Source organism: Megachile rotundata, chromosome 16, assembly GCF_050947335.1.
Source record: "Megachile rotundata isolate GNS110a chromosome 16, iyMegRotu1, whole genome shotgun sequence".
In the NCBI taxonomy this organism is placed as follows: domain Eukaryota; kingdom Metazoa; phylum Arthropoda; class Insecta; order Hymenoptera; family Megachilidae; genus Megachile; species Megachile rotundata.
The window spans coordinates 2015888-2030796 of record NC_134998.1 but is presented as its reverse complement, the minus strand read 5'-3'; the positions used below and the strand labels follow the sequence as shown (position 1 = coordinate 2030796).

At 34.8% G+C, this 14909-nt stretch overlaps 1 long non-coding RNA gene across 1 annotated transcript in view; it reads right to left on the bottom strand.

Moving 5' to 3' along the window:
• The window catches only part of LOC143265971 (uncharacterized), a 359864-nt gene extending 349786 nt beyond the window's left edge, over positions 1–10078 (bottom strand). The window contains exons 1-2 of the long non-coding RNA XR_013040808.1: positions 9946–10078; positions 9731–9876 (exon numbers count right to left, since the gene is read on the bottom strand). This is a non-coding gene — a long non-coding RNA (uncharacterized LOC143265971). The remainder of the gene's footprint in view (positions 1–9730; positions 9877–9945) is intronic.
• Positions 10079–14909: the final 4831 nt, after the last annotated feature.

The following is a 14909-nucleotide window of genomic DNA, read 5'->3' as shown; positions in this document are numbered from 1 at the left end:
TATAATACGTAAGATTCTAATATTATTGATTACAGAAAATTTCGAAATAGCAAACAGGGAAGACTTTCCAAGCAAGGAATGAGAAGAGCAATTTAATTCACCGGAAGCAAATCATTCTCCGATCAACCCCGATGTTGTTATCAGACCAGAAAAAAACATTAATATTCCCAACTTTTCGCCGACTGCTTTCGCATTCAGACCTCGACGGTGCTGAGCAATATACCGAGGGTATCTTCTTTTCTCGTCGTTCCTCCACGAAGAGAGGGTGGCGATGGCATTGGTGGTGGTGGGCGTCGAGGCGCGACAGGGGTTGCTGGTACGTACCAGCGTATGCTTATTTTAATTGAAACGGTCGAACAGCTCGGAGCTGTCGAGAGAGACCAGCTCGTGCCCGAGGATATTGTTTCAAACGAATATGCAAATCATGAGAGAGCGAGCCGGCTACGCGGTCCGTTGTAATTTCTATTGCCAACGCGAATGGATATCCTTACCGTTCCCCAGATCTAAAGGAAAAACGTGCAGCGAATGTGCTGCCCGCACATCAACCCCCGTCCCGGCGTTCGTACTGCGAGGGAAAAGCAATTTTCCTCTTTCGAGATCGCCGTTAACGGTGTAAACAATTTTCATTAAAGAACCAGAGCGTTTCGGCTTTGAAACCATTTCTCGGTTTCGACCAGTCTTTTCTGGGGATGATTAATTGGATTTGGAAGTTCGTCATGATGATGGATTTTGGTATGGTCTGATTAGGGCGAATTGTTCAAGGAGTTATGTGAGCTAAAATAAACACGTATGAAATGAAACTAATTGTAAGTAATTACACATTTAAAGCTAAACTAAAAGAACATCAATAGATACATCGATACCTGGAGTACTTGCAGTGCCAAAACCCTAATTAAACAATAATCATAAAGGATGTTGGGTTTTTCGAAAAGGTATGAGTATTGTCAATGCTTTACTTTAAAAAAGTGGAAGGTGTGTAGTTAATACGTACGCTATTAACCTTCAATTTTAATATGACTCACTTCCGATTGAAAATATAATTTTAGACTATTATATCTTTCTTGATACTGTATTATTTAAAAAATTATATAAACAAATTTGATTTTCATGTGTTTTAAAACGTATAAAGCAATCAAAAACGTCACGTATGAAACTGATAATAAACATAACATAAGTGGATAAACATAAAACATAAACATGACATAAAATAATAAACATAAGTGGATTAAAACTATTTCGTCATTAATGTACATACCACTTTCTCATTTAAGTATGATAATAAAACCACAATCAATAAAACATAGTTATTAAACAAAGTTGTTTATTAAAAAATTATCGAATAAAAAAGACAACTTATGAAATACAAAATGGCAATCGTAATGAATCTATATACTGCAGACTCTAGATTTTACAAGAAGTAGACTGCATCCAATTTTTCAATGAACTTTTATTTGAACTGGATGTCTCCAGACGTGGAAATCGTGTTGAAAAGAAGCTGGCCGAAAATCAGATTTCCCCGGGCCAAGAAGGAAACGAAATTGATGTCCCCGGGGCTGCAACCCCCGGCCGCTAGGGGTTAACTAAGTGAGCGAGTGACCCGCACTTTGTTCTCCCGCGGCCGGCAAGAATATATTGATAGTCAGCTCAAAACTCCATTACCAGCCGGTTCCGACTATTCTCTCGTAAATACGAAAATGCTATCCCATTATTTACTGGTTAATTGGATTAATGAGTCTCGTTATTTCGTAGAGGGCCGCGAAGCCTTCCGACCTCGCTAACGGAGGAGAGAATTAAGAGGGGAGAGGTCCTGGGGTCGGAGGTTCAGGGCAGAGGGTAAGACCGTCGTGTGGACAAATACGTTCTGAAACGACACACCCACATGCACACACATATGCACATTTCTCTGCTAGTGTAGAGACGTACATGAAATCCGATTAGAATTTTGTCGTTTTAGAACATACTCTCATGATTCGAGAAGAACTGTTTAATTACTTAAATATTAATACCTTTACTTATATTTGGTAACATTAGATGATTTTTTTATATTAATATGTGAGATTAATGAAAGTGACAAGTTGTTCTTGGATTTGTTTACAGTTAGTTCAAATGAAATTTGCTTTAAATTAGCTCTATTATGATTAGCAACTTGTTATGATTAATCTTCCATCATGCTTCGAAGCGATGTTTAAAATTATAAACATTTTGCAGTTAATAATGTGCATTGTTTTTTATGGAGGTAAAGTCCTAAGCGATAGTCAAACTACGAACTATATTTGAACGAATTACTGCACCTTTCAAAAAAGTAGATTCTTTTACTGTGTACATGAGCATAAATACTAAGATTAGGATTTATTTTATATTTCAATTTTATATGAATTTCAAAATAAAATATAAAATTAAGTACCAGAGTTATCTATGTTCACAACCACATCGCAAAAATAAGAAAAAAAGATTTAATTCTATTTTTCCACATTTTAAAATTTCCTTAGTACACTTTGAAATTTTTATAATGACTTCATTCGAAACTTGTTCATTTAAAAACAATGAGATTGAAATCTCTCAACGAGGCCGAAGAATTAATGACGAACGAAACCCTCTAGATGAATCAATCCACTCGAAACTTATGATCGTTTGCAAATGTTGCCATAGGAAATACATAAATAAATCGCATAAGTACACCTTAAACACGTATTGAAATTCATCGACGCGCGGAGAACCGTGCCCCTCCATTCATCGCCCATAACATTCAAGCAAAGAGAGTTTCAGAACTGTGGAGCCGGAAGTCGAGTGCGTTTCTGTGTATCTCATTAATTTTATTCCATATAATATGGGGACCACGATGGCGCTGATTAATGGAATCGTGCCACAGTTTCAAAAGTACAACCCCTACAGCCGAGACGGGCTGAAACGAGTAACCGGAATCTTTGATTTATCGCGGCAATATCGCGGGAATAATCGAGATCTGCGAATCGAATCGAGTATTGAGAATAATTAATTGATGTTGAAAGTGTTGCCCAGTTTTTTTTTTCATTTAACTGAAAGGATTATTTGAAAGGAAGTATATGAGCATTATAGGGGTAGTTTCTTTACTTCAAGTTGACTATTTTTTCAATAAAATTTGTACAATTGTTTTTGAACACTATATACTGCTTAGTGTTTAGAAAGTATCATATTATTAACATACTTTCATTTTTAAAAATTCCCAAAAATTAAGTTTAAGTATTGGGATTGATATTACATTTGATATGGTTGATATTACTAGACTGACAAATAAATTTGCGACTTTTAATTTATTTGTACAGAAATTTTTATGAAAAATTCGGCAAATGATCAATCTGTATGAGTACGTGTACAGAGTGTCCTTAAAATTTTGGTACAAGCGATGGGATATTTCACATACTGACATAAGTCTGAAAAGAAAAGAAAGAAGAAAGTTTCTTGTTAAGAAAATTGAATTTGCAAATTTTTCGTGAAGATACAAAAATTAAGGCTACTTCAATTCCTTGTTTAATTGAGCAATTAATAGATATTATACATTAATGAATGCAATTCTTAATATTACAAAAATACTATTATTAATTAGTGCCTTTTGCGATAATAGTACTTTATTATGTATTTATCATATTCTCAATTACATTAGTATATTTATATATTAACTGTATGTATATGTATACATATTAACAATATCATGAACGGTAATAGTTAATAAAATATTTTAACAGCACTAATATTTATATTTATTGATTTGACACGTTCAAACATTACTAAATTAATCAAAAAGTTGTTAAAATTATGTTTAGCCGTAAATATATTTTTGATATGTATATTGTAGAATATTGAAACTTATTATGCTGATAAATGAAGAAGAATACAAGAAAATAAATTATTATTTATTTCATTTAATGTTGCTTGTAGAATCGCTCTACGATTCATCAAATCATTTGCTCTACGATTTTTGGGACACCCCTATATAGGGTATTCTAAATGTGTACAGTATACATGTATCGTAAGTATCTATGAATATCTGATTTATTAATTTGTAATTGAAATTAAAATAATATTCAAACTTGTTATTTAAATTAAAATATTTATTGCTATTAATTTTCAATTCAAATTAACATAATAATTAGTTCTACTTTTCAATACCAATTGACGTATTATTTACTTTTAATTTTCAGTTCTCAATGAATATTGTTAAAAATATAAATAAGAAGTGTAGATTAAGAATTCGATAACAAATCTCATTAACCAACAAAGGACGAAAACTGAACAAACTCTGAACTGCAAAAATGCATATTCCTTTTATTTCTATAGCCAGCCATCTTTTTAATATTCTAAACTTCGCTTCAAAAATGAATATATACACCATTTGATATTTAACAATGGATACACATTTTATTGAAACACCCTGTAGTTTCTATAGCCAGTTATCTTCTCAATATTCTTGACTCCCCAACTAGATACAAGCTGCCACAATTTTCTACAGTCCAAATTTATTATCATTCATAAAGACAAAAGAAAGAGTGTTAACTCAATGAAAGGTTATAACAAAATTACGAAATGACTACTTTATTATTCGACATCACATACAGAGTGTTTCGGTTTAGTCCGTCTTACGTTTAGTAAACCTATGTTATAACTGCGCTACCATATTCTATAAATAAAATTACAAATGTGTGTACATGTATATGCACGTAGATTCTCGAAGTTGTAAAAAGGATAAAGTCGACAATTATTCGTATGTAGCATAGAAGAAAAAATCATCCATTATCATTCCGTATATTCCTCATTATCTTTCAATAAGACGTTTAAGGGTTTTGTATACAATTTTTTTATTATTTTTATTTATAAAATATGCTCACGAAGCTTTGAGTACAAAACAGACACACTGTATGTGTCATCGACAAACAGAGCAGCACAGTTATTTTGTGCTTTATTAATGTTTAATACCCTATTTTAAAACAACTATGTTAACTGTATTAAAATCTTACCTTGACTTAACACATTTTTCCTATTTTGTATATACGTTGGCGATAAAGAGTTTAATACTAAAACTACCAAACCGGTCAAATGATCGCTCTACAAGTTTCTTATTATAAGGTACACACTTTGTTAAAATACATTCCTTAAAATCAACATTAATTTTCATCAAGGTAAGAATAAATGTGTATATTAATTTATGTTTCGTCGTTTGTTTATTTATTTTTTAACTTCATTTTTAATTTCAAATTAAGTACACATTATATGTCGGTAGCTTTAGTATTAAAGATCCTGTGTACCCATGCATACATATAATATGTATGGTCATCCCACCACCACTTGCGTGCAACCCAACTCCACAAATAGATGCTCCATAAAACACTCCTAAACAGTAAAAAACGATCGAAGTGTTTCAATTTCAATATCTTCATGAGAGCGACTCTCGCAGATTCCAGAGAACATAAAATATTTATAAAAAGAATCCATCCTTTTACTCAGCGTGGTGCATCGTTTCATCGAAGGATCCCACCCCCGTAGGAACTCATCAAAGACAACTAATCCTCACATCCAGTCTTCCAGTCTGAGTGGTCCTGCTGGAGTGGGTGCGAGGACGCGTACGAAGGGCGCAAGAACTCCCTCCTCTCCTCCTCACCACTTCGTCATCGCGCGCGTGACCACTAGCCGCAAGCGGCACACACACGCAGCGAGGACGACGAAGATTGGAAAGAGAAGCCTTCCGATGGAGAGGGAGGGTTCGGAGCCGACAGATCCCCGGCCGGTGTCCATAGAGGGCTGAGAGGGTGTAAAGATGGCGGCTACGGAGGGGCGAGAGGAGGGAGAGAGAGAGAGAAAGGCTGCGCGTCGGTTATGATAAGGCGATGCTTTAATGACAGCGCGTTTCTATGGCAACGGGCGTGTAGGGGCCGGCCGCCGCGACGCCCGGCGTCGGTCAGCGTCGAGGGTGGAGGGTGCATTGAGCGGCCAGCCGCCATACTAGTGGACACACAGCCTCGATTCTCAGGGATGAATTTCTGTGTGCGCGTGCTATTCTCACCCCCCTCAGTTACCCTCTGCCACCCTTCGATGTATACGTGCTCTTATTCTCTCCATCGCCCTCTTCTGCCGCCTCCTCAGCCGCCGTCTGCTCCTCCTCGACCCTCTTCCTGCCTGACGCACCCCATCCTACGACGACAGGGCCGCAACAATGCTACGTTATCTGAAAACTGGACCCGTGACGAGTTTCAAAAGGCGCCAACTCTTTCTCAACGCCTTCTGTCAGCATTTCGATTTCGTTACCCTGACGAATTTCAAAAGCTACGAATCTTTTCATGCCCACGAAAAGTGATACTTCGTAGACTTTCAAGTGATACTTCGATACCTGATGTGGAGTTATGAGCTTTAAGTAAGAAAATCTGAAATTGCTACAATGACGTTTATATTGGACAGCGGTTTGGTTGCTCTTACGTGATCGGTACTGACATACGTCATATTTTATTTTCTTAACATAACTTCAGGGATTTTTATCTTCGTTCATTGTCTTCTAACTATTTCATGTTTTTAATAAGTCTTATCGAATGCTTACATATGTATTTCTGTTATATGTGTATTGCTGAATGTTTACATACTTTTTGTATATCTTACTAAATGTTTACATATCTCTTGTCTTGTTAAGCGTCCGCGTATTCTTTATTTACCTTGCAAAATATTTACACTTTGTCTGTCTCGGTAAATATTAACCCATTTTTTGATAAATATTTTTGTCTGCAGTACTAAGTATTTACATTTTTCACCCAACGTGATAAATATTTATTCATTTTTTGACCATCCTGAAAGAATATTTATTTTTTACCTTCTTAAATATTTACATATCTTTGTCTTTGCTAAATGTATTACGTATTTTTATAAACTCAGTGATAAATTACGATGTCAACAAAGTTGAAACTGACTAAAATTTTTACCTCTAGAGGCGCCACCAGTATGTATACCTCCCAACGATGTGTTATACGAAAAAAACAAAACATAAATAAATAACGTTTTAGTTTCCTATTCACTCAGAGCATCTTTCGTAATTCTGGTAAAATTTGATAACAAATTTTAACTATCAATATATTTTATGTACACATATTGATAACTTATACATATGTGTGTTGTTTATATATCACTAGTGCAAATATCCATCTGTTTCAACAAAATAGTGAAACAGTAAAATAATGAAGTAGTGAAATAGTTAATAGAATTGTAATGATATCTTGTAGTAATATAGCGAAATAATTGAATATAATAGCAGTATGGTGAAGTATTGAAGTAGTACAATTTAAAATAGTAAAATGATAAAAACAATGGAAGTGGCTAAAATGATAAAATAGTAATCTATTGGAATTGTAGGCAAGTAGAGACATAGATAAACAAGCAAATAGACCAGCAGGCTAGTAATCTAGTAGACTGGTAGACAAACTTGTAGGTTAGTATGCTAATAGACTAATAGACTAATAGACTAATTAGTTAATAAGTTAGTAGATAAACAGGTAGAAAAATATTAGGACATTGTAATAATGTACTAAGATAAAATAAAATACTAAAAAATAGTAATCTTGAATGATCTGAACTTTTTGACTATGCTCTAAAGAACTGTTGAAAACAATGCTTAATCCGTAAAACATTTCCAAATGAATGCTCAAAGAATCCATTTAAGATCGAGTCTACAGGACTCATCGAATTTTCGAAGGATGCCGAATTCCACGGAATCTTGCCGACACTCGCCTAACCGGATGCGGTGTCTTAATTTCAATTTGTGCGGTCCCTGGGCAACACGAAGGTGTACATAAGGATTTCCCAAGTTATTAAGCGGCTTCAGAAGTTTCCCCGGTAAGGTTCGGATTCCCACAATTAAATGAACCGTACGATCCCCCTGCGTGCGAGAAATCCTACGGCCTCCTCACCTGCCGGAATTGCTCGGGACACGGTCGCCTTTCAACGGGAACATTTTAGAGAACATCAAAGAATCTTTAATCGCCCCCACGTGCGGTTCCCTCGGCGCCATCTCTCGGTGAATGCCCGTGATAATCGGGTTGTCCTCCCCAGCCTTGAAATTTCCGAGGGGAAACTTCGCGACACCAAAGTCAATTCCGATATTAAAAGCGACCACCGCGAATCGTTTGATAAGCGATGATGCTTTATACACTTTTGCATGGAGTGTGGATTTTATATGAAAATTTAATAGCAACTTTCAAATGAAGCTGAGTTATTGTCAGTTATAGATAAGCACTCGTAATTATAGAATAGCTAACATAAAATATATAAACATGTTATTAATAGATATAATGTTAGTTTGATATAATATATGTATGCCTGATATCTTAAACCATCAGTTATTATAAAAACTATTATTACTTGGAAGGATGACAAACATTTGCAATTGTGTTAACGATATGTTGACATTATACAGCAATTGACGATTACAAGTTAAAATAAAAATAACTATATTAACTGCTGTATAATAACTAAAATGATACATATAAGCTGCTCTATTGATGTTTGATATCAATATTACCTGTAAATGCTATTTATACAACAGGATTTTGTGACAGACATTACTATATGACAGTACACACTATGTACTCTTGTGTAAACATTTCTATCCAAATTAAATATAATCATAAACAAATGAAATCTCACTTAATTTTAACATAACTCTCATATAAATATATCCTGATATAACATCACGTTAGCTTGACTTAATCAAAAACTACCATAACTTAACGCAACCAAAAGTAACTCCAAACTCCATCCAAACTAATCTAACCCTGATCTCAACGTATACTACGCCAACGTTAAACTAGCCTAACCTGAATTTAAACTATCCTTGTCTAAACATAAATTAGCAAAAACTAATTTAACGTTGGTCTAACTCTATTCTAATGACTCGTTAAACTAGCCTAGCTTACTTCTAAATGAGCCTAACCCAATCTAACGCAAATCTAACTCTATTCTGATTCAACTTAACTCATATTTAAACTATCCCAATTTAACAAAGACTAACCATAAGTTAATCTAACCTTGGTATAATTCTATCTCGAACCTAGCTTAATCTATTTCTAAACTAGTCTAATAGTACTATAAACAATAAACTAGTACTATAAACAATTCTAAACTGATTTAACCCCGTTCTAACATAATTCTAACCAAACCTTACCCTACCTTACCTGACTCAGCAGTCACTTAACCGTAAACTAATCTAACTTAATTTAAGCATAAAATAACCTAACTATCTTAAGCCAATTCTAGTCTCCGACTAAATCTTCATAGCATTACATAGCTTGAAAATCTTGATAACATATTAAGAACTTTATTAATTTAACCTAACCCTAACCTAAGCTGACCTAATCTAGCTCATCTCATCTGATTTAACCTACCTTCATTCACTTCACAGTATTATTCAAGACTATCCTTGACTAATCAAAACCATCATTAGACGAACACAAAAGTCAAGCTGGTAACCTTGATATTATTAAATAAATAAGAAACACTTTCCAAAATGGCGACCGACATCATATCAACCTCTTCTTTTTTTATATTTGAAATAAAAAATTTCAACATATTCTACCAATGAGTTTATGAACGTTATTTTACGTAAATCTAAAATTATCACCCCTACAGAGTGTAAAAAATATCTAAAGTTGCAATACAATCAAATGTAACCCAAAAGGTGTCCCATGACTTACGGACAATGGTATAAATAAAATTTCCAAACCTTAAAATCCAAGAACGTTGCGCCGTGTTGAAAATTCAAAACAAAATCCCCGTGAACGATAAGAGGGGATGAAACGGGTGGGAGATGATCCAGCGGGGGGTGGTATCCAGCGATCGCAGAATTTCGAAGGGTGCCCAAGCCGATTCCTGCGGACAAACCGAGCATCAAGTATCTGGGAACACACACGGGGGCTGTTTAGGGGAACGCAAACATACCGTGTCTCTGCATTATGGATGCAACGGAGTGGACCGCCACCCAGCCACCCACCCCCCTGACCCACCCTCGCCGTGTACACCGTGCTAGATGGTTGGCTGGGCTTCGGTGCCGCTCGCATTTATTTATAATCAAATTCCGTGTATACCGGCGACCGATGCCCGACTGAATTTCTATCCCCCAAATACGTGTGCGCTCGCGCACCCGCCGGAAGTGAACGTTAGGGGGTGAGGGAGGAAACGAGACGGCGACAGACGAGAAACAGGGACAGCGGAAGAGGTTCGGAGAGAGAAAGGGAGAGGACACGGACGAGCCGGTACAAACAAACGCGTACAAATACGTGTACACCCTTCTGATCGAGGATAGATTCTACCGGCCAACCCCGTACTCGAGGGAGGGACGAAGGGGAGGGCGCGGATTCGCTCGGCGGTCAATTTAAAAATCAATATTGACCGAGGAGCAGCCAATCCTTTATTTATCGACGCGGATTGTTGGCTGCAGAGACGCGGCAAGAAGATTGCTCACCACCCACCCCCACCCACCCCGAACCACCCTCTTGTGTGCACCCCTTGCTTCTGCCGTTGCCATGTTGCTCCAAACGCGTCCTGAATAATGCGGTCATTCTTGTTACAGCCGAAACGAAAGACGGCCGTACCGCTTTTGCAATAACAATCGTGACTGGGTTTTCGTTTCGACGGCTTCTGTTTAGAGGTTAGGTTCCTCCAGAAACAGTTTTAAGAGACTTGCGGGAATTTTGTTGGGGAACGTCTGCGACGACGAATGAAATGTTTTAGCCGGGGAAATGGACGCTTTGATGGGAGTTTGTAATGATTGTTTCTTTGTAGAATGATTGTTTGAGGCGGTGATGTGAATTGTTTAGTACCGATTTGGTTTTGTATTGAAAATTGTGAATTTGAACAATATAATAGTTAAAACTATTTCAAGTTTCGTGATATCAGTTTTACTATTTCTCTGTTTCGTTGTTTCAATATTCTACTAGTGTATTGTTAATACAATAATACACTACTATTCCTGACTGTTACTATTTAACTACTATTTTAATATTTCGTTACTATAGTAATTGATTTACGATTTAGTATTTTAATATCGTAATAGTTTACTATTTCAGTTTGCTATTTCACTATTCCACCAGTCTTGTGTTACATTATAAATATCATATTATGCTGCAATTCTTGTATTTCATTCGCCATTTAATTTTTGTAATATTTCAGTAGCTTTTTATTTTACTATTTCAGTATTACACTATTCAACTGTCTTGCTATTTTGCAATACCACTACTCTGTTGTTCTACTATTCTCTTACGTTTCTAGTCCAATATCCTACTGTTGCACTATTCTGTTACTGTGGAACTAGGTACTCTTTAAGTATATAATTTCATTATTTCGCTACTACACAATTCTATTATTATGTTGTACAAGTATTCCACTATTCTATTATAGTACTATACTACTATGCAGCTGTACTACTACACAAATACATATACAACTGTACTACTATACTCTGTACTGTTATACAACAATACTATTACACATCTGCACTATTATGTATACAATTATGCCAATATACTACTATACCGCTATATAACTATGCTAATACACTATTTCAGTTTTTCGGTATATCACATCATACTATTTTAATAAAACAGTCTAGCATTCTATTTCGCAGCAATTACATTAATCCACTATTTTACTATTCTATTATCCATTATTTTATTAAAATTATTAATTAGGAATATCATCTTCCTAAAATTCCAATATTCTTTTATGCTATAATAGTATTGCAATATTTTACTATTCCACTGTCTTGCTATTCTCCTATTACGTCATTCTACTATTTTACTGTTTTACTAGTGCTCTATTCCACTACTTAATTATTCTTCTACATCACTATTATATTATTCTGCTATTTTATTGTTCTGATTACCCACTATTTCACTAGTTTTGCTTCCTACTATATTGTTTCTCTATTATTCTCTTATTTGGCTTTCCCGCTATTTTAATGTTTTGATATTTAATTATTCTGCGACTTCATCATTCCTCCATTTTACCATTATATTATTTATTATTTCACTATTCTATTATTCTATTATACTATTATATTACTATTCACTATCCAATTATTGTGTTATATTATAATAAAATTTTATTTCTCTAGTACCGCACTATTTCACTATTTTCCTATTCCATCACTATATAATATTACTATATAATAATATTTTACTATTCTACTATTATCTACTACTGATTGTTGCATTATTATGTATAACATTTTATAATGCAATTACTTCCGCAGTCTTTTATTTCACTATGCTACTAGACTAGTACTCTAGTATTCTACTACACTACTCCATTATTGTCTACTATTTTACTATACTATACAATTCGTTTATCACAGGATTCTATTATTACACTGTGTTACTATACTACTATTCTAGTATTCTGCTATACTAATATTTTATTAATTTATTATTCCTCTATAGTATTATTCTATGGGGCTACCACATTACTATTTTTCCATTATTCCTATTAACATTTATTATCATATGCTGTTTGTATGGCTCTTCTCTTGTACTAAATCCGATAATAACTATACAAAAATAGATATCATAAGTTTGATTTACTTATTATACACGTGATAGCCTAGATAGACATTTACATAAAAAATAATGATAAAAGTTTTATTTATAATACATTCGTATAAATATATTTTACTATAATTACTACTGAGTAGTAATATCTACTACTCAGTAGCTTACTCCAAGCAACGCTTACGGAAACTCCTGTACAAACTGAAACCATTCCCCATTCCTTATTATGCAGTTATTTCTCTAATTTCGATATCTTCTACTATTAACTTCCCTTTTTATATTCCGTGTTGTTCGAGCAATCCCCTAATTCCTAAATCATGCTTCAGGGGGGTTGTTTTTAATTATCGAACCACATCACGGTAATATATTTACAACACATTCGTGTTTAATTCATTTCTAATAAATAGTTAGTAATTTTATTGTAACCTATTTATAATAACCATTTTTATAATACATTCATAAAATACTTCTACAGTTATCACTTTAATACATTACCTTTATTTCAATTGTTCAATCTTGTAAAATTGATGTATTATAAATGCTTCGAAAACTAATATTTGTAACACCAAAAATTAACGACATAAATATGTTCTTACTTATTAGAAATTCACATGAAATTAAGACTAAAACTACCAAACCGTTCTAATATAACGGTCCTCGAATTTCCTACTTTAAATTACAGGTGTCCGCATGATTTTCTTAAATCATGTATGCAAGTACTGCAAAACTCCCTTCCCACTGACTGACCGACTGATTTACATAGACAAATTCACAGGCCAAACGGTGCAAGATACGACATTTTTCCATAGAATCGCTCCTTCCCCTAAAATTACCTGAAAATCACAGGAAAACTATCAGACCTTTTACATTTGCATCCTCAGCCGGTAAGAGGTCAAGAAAAGTCTAATCAGGTTGTGAAGTAAAGCGAGTTGGTTTCTATAAAAACAAGCAACTCACCTACATACAACTTTACGTTCCATCCTCGATTTATCTATCTTTATCATTTTATTTTAAACTTAAAATTAAACACGCATATGTGAGAATATTTCATATCAGATTCGCCCGATTTAAATTTCCTGTACTATCCGTACAAAATTTAACAGTCTAGGTCTTCAACATTAAAGGTGCTGCGCATAGTATCATCTTTTATACCCATTCTATATCTGAAGCTTGAACCATCCTGGACTGATAAGATGTTTTACGAAATAACAGTAAAATCCACGAACCACCAAGAAAATGGTCCCCCTTATTCTTGAACGAGCAGCGAACCGAACCAGAGGGAAACCGTTAACCGATTTACTTAGGAAAGCAAACGTTCCTCCAGCTAGAGGTGATCATCCCAAGAGGGTCTGCCGCGGAGGGTCCCATAATCATGCTACGGTGGTCAGCTTCTGGGGTGGCTCGGGTCCATTTTTTGGATTGATTGTCCATAATAGTGGGTGTTTGGGGTTGTGGGCTGATCAAAGCGGCAGTCAAGGCGGAGTCGAGAAGATGCGAGGCTCAGCAACGAGGGTTCCAACCCTCCAGCGATCAAGAAACACGATATCCTACGTTCAAAACGAGATGACTTTTTTTACACAATGGCGGTCGACGCCTCTTCAACGTTTATATTCGAAAATATGGCCGCCGTTAGAGGATCGATCTGGCACTTGGTGAATTGGATTTTTGCATTATGTGGAGAGCCAATGCTGGGTTTCAATCAAGATAAAGGATCCTGTTTTGTTGATTACATTGCTCTTCCGTTTTGAAGCGAAGGTTTTTAATTTTCTTTAGTACCCGGCCGACTTGTGTTTTTACTCGAACTGCAAGTGCCTCGTAAATATTTTATGGTAACGTTTCATACTGAAAATGACTGCCAATTTAATAACTTGGTATTAGACTCTAACGATTTTTTTCGATCTTATTGCAGCTAGCTTATAATTTTTATTTAAGTCATATTCAAATCTAAAAATGTGACTGTTGATCAATTAATTTCAAGTATGAAAAAAGGTATGACAAGGTATGAAAACAGTAATGATAATAAAAATAAATAATTAAGATAAAATTTTTGACTAATATTTTCTTTGCTCTGAAATCGTTTACAATGATATTTATAGCTACTAAATATTTGAAGGCAGATAATATTAATATTGACGAAATATTCGTAACAATGACAAAAGAAGTACAATTCCTGATGGAAAACATCTGAAAGGGTTTTTCTGAGCAATAAGGGAAAGAGTGAAGAAAGATTGACGTAACAACCCTTTCGACTTATTAATATTTGCTCAACTCTTTGATACCTTCTGAGTTGCGTGACAAGAGAAACCAATCAGAGTTCTAAAAATAATATTGTGTTGCCAATATCGCTTTCGCAATGAT